General features: G+C 41.1%; 1 long non-coding RNA gene across 2 annotated transcripts; it reads left to right on the forward strand.

Annotated features, from left to right (window-relative positions):
* Window positions 1-2,102: 2,102 nt before the first annotated feature.
* On the forward strand, window positions 2,103-4,998 carry LOC139576318 (uncharacterized). Of its 2 annotated transcripts, XR_011675090.1 has the most exons (4): window positions 2,109-2,308; window positions 2,391-2,466; window positions 4,451-4,532; window positions 4,643-4,998. It is a non-coding gene; the product is annotated as an uncharacterized lncRNA (long non-coding RNA). The 2 variants fall into 2 exon arrangements; XR_011675089.1 differs by lacking the exon at window positions 2,391-2,466 and having other exon boundaries at window positions 2,103-2,308.
* The last annotated feature ends 402 nt before the right edge of the window (window positions 4,999-5,400 follow it).

Below are 5,400 nucleotides of genomic sequence, written 5' to 3' on the forward strand. Positions count from 1 at the left end.
CATATTCATGAAGAAAATTTCATTGGAAGGATAACTGCCGTGATTTTCGGCCCATGCATAAGATATCGCCTACTCTATTCAGCTGAGACCACATGAGCACCTGGTCTCTCGTTTGTGGCTACTGAATATAAAGCAGCAAGAATGATGAGTGGACACTTGCACTTTCTCTTAAGCTATGTTTTGCATATAAAAAAATAGGCTACCTTTTAGGAGGACAATTTGCAGACAGAGACAAATTAATAGGTAATCAATATTTATTGAAAATGAAAAGGCGCTCACTCACTATGTGCGCATTGCGCCTTTTCTATTTCAATGATGATTGTAAAAAAGTATTACACCTCGACTCACGTTGGTTGAGCGCCCTACACTTCTTTCCATTATCAATACTTATTTACAGACACTGTAGTAAACTATAGTCTAATCATATTTAATTTAATTTCCTAGGCAAGATAACTGCCAAGTGAATATCCTCCTATGCATAGGCAGCCTACTCTATTTCATTAAGACCAAACATACAAGGCGCGCTTGTTCTTGCAAGCCCAACTAGGACAGAAGAGGTTAGCTACTTCACTTGAAGCAGCGAATTCTGAGAGTTTGTGAATAATAATGTGCTTTGGATACAATAAAAGGCTAACACATTCAAAGCAGAAAGATGTCAGTGTAACGGCTGTCGTCTTCCTCTTCCTCGGACGAGGAGAGGAGAGAAGGATCGGTGGACCAATACGCAGCGAGGTATGTTGACATAATGAATTTATTGAAAAGACGAAGACTGACACGAACTATACTTGACTTATACAAAATAACAAACAAACAACGTAGCTATAAACGTAGTGCACACACACAGGCTACAAACGTTCAACATAGACAGACCTGATCATGGAACTTACATAAAACACGCAGAACTCACGAACAGGAACAGACTACAATAAACGAACCGAACAACCAAAACAGTCCCGTGTGGTGCGCAGGCGCAGACACAGACACGGAAGACAATCACCCACAAACAAACAGTGTGAACAGCCAACCTATATATGGTTCTCAATCAGAGGAAAACGTCAAACACCTGTCTCTGATTGAGAACCATATAAGGCTAATTACAAGTGACCTAAACAATGAAACACAAAACATATAATGCCCACCCCAACTCACGCCCTGACCCTCTAAACATGTACAAAAATAACATAAAATAGGTCAGGAACGTGACAGTCAGTTTCCAAATAATATGCGGGACAACAAAAATATTCCAATTCCTAAATTCTATGTCTGACCACCCGCTCCCAAACGCACATTGAAAAATGACGACCGTGCCGCAATGATCTCTGTCGGTACCTGCAGGTCTCAATGCAGCCCTCTAGCTCGAGCCATTGAAATAAGCCAATTTCCCTCTAGCTCGAGCCATTGAAATAAGCCAATTTGGGTGGGGAGAAGATTGCCAATGGGTGCAGTCACAGTGACTGTTCATATATGATTCAATATATCTCCTGATGATATCGATGATTCAATATATTAATTTTACATCATAAAAAGTAGACTCATAATATCATGTATTTACTGTAAGCATTTATAGACAAAATGGACAGAATCAACCTCTCATATCAGTCCTCTGATCTAGTTATTATTATTACATTAGTGATATATAATGATCTCTCACCATCAAACAGTTGACAATTCTTACATTTACTACATTTCCCCCTATGGCCTAAACTAGTCTAGTTCTAAAGAGAGCCGCTTACCATATGTTCCGGTTGGCCAGAATGTAGCTCTAATCCATGTCAATTGATGCGGTTTGTTCAAAGAATATTTCTTATTCATTAAACATATGTTTCAAAGGGCCTCTGTGTGTCGGGAGGAGGAATTGGTGTTGATTTTGGTGTGCAGTGAAAGAAGTAGAAGCTTTATGCTGTGCGGGTGGGCCAGTGTTTTCTTATTTCTTGTGTGTTTTTGTTCTACCTTATGTTATTTTCTAGTATTACATTTTGATTGATTATTGCATTGTAGGGTTTTGATTTAGCAAGAAAGGCATTTCACTGTACTTGTGCATGTGACATACATAATTTACATGTGAAACTTGTAGGGTTATAAATACCAGGATACACCTGCTCTGCTCTGCTCAAAGGAAAGTGGGTTTTGTCTTCTATATTGGAGATTTTGCAATTTATAACTGCTGGATATTATGTGTCATTTTGTTTGGTCAACAATGTGGACACCTACGATCGCTTTGCTTTTCATGTGTTCTCATTGTTTTGTGCACAGCCTCGAATCAGATGTAATCCGATCCTCTAAAGAAGCGATGGATCTATTGGAACAGGTGAGAGCACCTGCAGTGGAGTGACCAGTGATGACTAGGCTACGTTTTGCAGCTGTGTGGAAAAAAGTGTCTCTTTTTTCAGATTGAATTAGGCGAGAAAGTAGCCACGTTTCCGATGCAAAATGTGATGACAGGCCTGATGGAAAGAACATTTTCCGGTAAACTTTACAAGTGTTGACAAAACAAAATACGCTAGATGATGATGATTCCAGAAATGTTGGTGGAAATGATTTTATGTGCAAATATCGATATAATAACCATCATATCGAAGTAAACTTGGAGTCACGTGATGACGTGTGGTCCTCCCACTACGTATGCAGTTTATTAGGCTAAAATAACGAAATAACGAGGGTCTTATTCTGGTGACATGATCATCGATGCTTGGCTGCCATTTGACAAATACAAATAATCAGGCTCCTTTGTCTATAATAATCTCATCAAGTAGGCTATAAGTGTATCTGCGCGCTGTTGGCAAGAGCGCACGTGCCAATACCAGAGTTAGTGTAACGGATGTGAAATGGCTAGCTAGTTAGCGGGTACGCGCTAGTAGCGTTTCAATCAGTTACGTCACTTGCTCTGAGACTTAAGTAGGGTTTCCCCTTGCTCTGCAAGAGCCGTGGCCTTTGTGGAGCGATGGGTAACGATGCTTCGTGGGCGACCGTTGTTGATGTGTGCAGAGGGTCCCTGGTTCGCGCCCGAGGTCGGGGCGAGGGGACGTACTAAAGTTATACTGTTACATTGATGCTGTTGACCCGGATCACTGGTTGCTGCGGAAAAGGAGGAGGTTGAAAGGGGGGGTGAGTGTAACGGATGTGAAATGGCTAGCTAGTTAGCGGGTACGCGCTAGTAGCGTTTCAATCAGTTACGTCACTTGCTCTGAGACTTAAGTAGGGTTTCCCCTTGCTCTGCAAGGGCCGCGGCTTTTGTGGAGCGATGGCTAACGACGCTTCGTGGGTGACTGTTGTCGATGTGTGCAGAGGGTCCCTGGTTCGCGCCCGGGTCGGGGCGAGGGGACGGTTTAAAGTTATACTGTTACATTAGCACACTCGCTATGTAATGGGAAAAAATTGTGAGAAAACCAACCGTTTTCATTTGGTACATTTTTAACCGCAAATGTATTAATATGTCACCATGTCATCACACACATACTTTTATCTGGAATAAGTACATTTAATGGAAGCACATCTCGGAAGTGAAAAATATGGATATTGTTTTTCTGAGGGATTAAATGAAAGTAGATAAATCTCTCATGTTCATTTTTGTATGTCGCATTTTTGCATGTCGGCATCACCGTTAGCTTTGGATTCCGTCCTCATGCTCAGGTTGGTAGAACTGACAGGTGGTGTTACACTTCATTTGGTCTTCCCTAAGAGCTTTAAGGTGGTGTTTCTGTAAAGCTGCATTGTAAGCAGCCGTTTACAGTTAAGAAATTTGTGAGTATTGTTGTTAAAATATTGTTGTTAGAATATTCACATGAAAATTTGTCACCAATTGGATGGAAACCTAGCTACTGTCCCAATACTTTTGGAGCTTACTGTTTATGGTGTGACCTTATGTGCCAAATGACCTCTTAATTAAAACTGAAAGCGGCAATCTGCAGATGAAGGGATGGGGCTGGAGAAATGTAACCACTCTCAAATTCATGGACAAAGTAGTGACTTCCATGAGATCAAAATTATAGTTTAAAAATGTTGAGGCTTCACAGTGTTTGTTTACAGTTACATCGTTACAAACAATAGAGTAAATAAAACAAGCTTACATGTTGGGTTTTGATGGGGTATGACAGTTTAACTAAATTCAGGATGCATTTATATTATATTCTTCAAGCACAGGAGGTTGGTGGCACCTTAATTAGGAAGGACAGGCTTGTAATGGCTGGAGCGGATTAGTAGAATGGTATCAAACACATGTTTCTATGTGTTTGATGCCATTCCATTAGCTCCGTTCCAGTTATTATTATGAGCCGTCCTCCCCTCAGCAGCCTCCACTGTTTCAATAATAAATGACTATATCATGAATTCAAAAGTCCAAAATGTACCAATCACAGATTGCCCTTTTAAACTGAAATGCTAACATTACATACTTTAATTGTGCTGCTGACTGTCATGTGTAAGTGGTAATGTAGTTCCTATATCTACACAGAGAAATACCTGCATTGGATCTCAGAAAAAGAACCAGAGTAAAGAAATACTTGCTCATGATGATGACGACAACAAAAGGAAAGGTAAGAAAGCTTGGAAAAGGATAGCCTGGTCCCAAACTGTGTGTGCTGCCTCCAACTCTTGCAGCTCTGCATATCTGAGTGTGTTATTAACTGTCCTGTTCCCTCTCCAGTTGCAGAGATGGCCACATGCATGCGCTCTGGAGACTGTGAGGCAGGACTGTGCTGCGTCCGCTATTTAACAGGGAAAAGATGTCAACGCATCCCAAAGGAGAGAGAGATCTGCCTCCTGCGAGGAGGACGCTCTAAACAGCGGAGAAATCTTGAACGCTGCAACTGTGCTCTCGGGCTAACCTGTCGTGCCCAGGCTGAAAGCCCCAAAAACCAAGGAGTTTGTATCCCCAAACTGAAAAAGAACAGGAGGAGTGCTAGACACTCAGGCAAGAGGCGTAATGCCGAGAGAAGATGTGGATGACTTAAGCCTTTCTTTCACTCAAAACTTTTGACTCAATAAACTACTTTTCTGCCATTCTTTGTTTTAAATGTTAAAGGCTAAATGCAAGTTAGGCTTTTGTAAATGTATATTTAATTCCATACAAGCTCCGGTGGTCTACTCTTTGTTTTTATTTGAGCCCCTCACCTAATCTTATTCATCTTTAAAAGACAAATCTGCACATTTCATAACTTAATGGCATCTGGTACCATCTCTCAAATGGTCCAGACCTCATCATACCAATGTCCACTAGTGCCATCTATTGGATGAAGATTATAAGCATCAAATTGACAATATCTGAAAAGGGCCCGAGGATAGGGTTTTGTAGCCTGGAATCCACACTTACCATCACTGTTTCAATATTGTTTCATGTCATTGATTCAGTCTGGACCTGCACCAAGAGGGACTCTCTGCCCTAAATAGAAAATAGCCAGTCCA

Source organism: Salvelinus alpinus, chromosome 5, assembly GCF_045679555.1.
Source record: "Salvelinus alpinus chromosome 5, SLU_Salpinus.1, whole genome shotgun sequence".
NCBI lineage: Eukaryota > Metazoa > Chordata > Actinopteri > Salmoniformes > Salmonidae > Salvelinus > Salvelinus alpinus.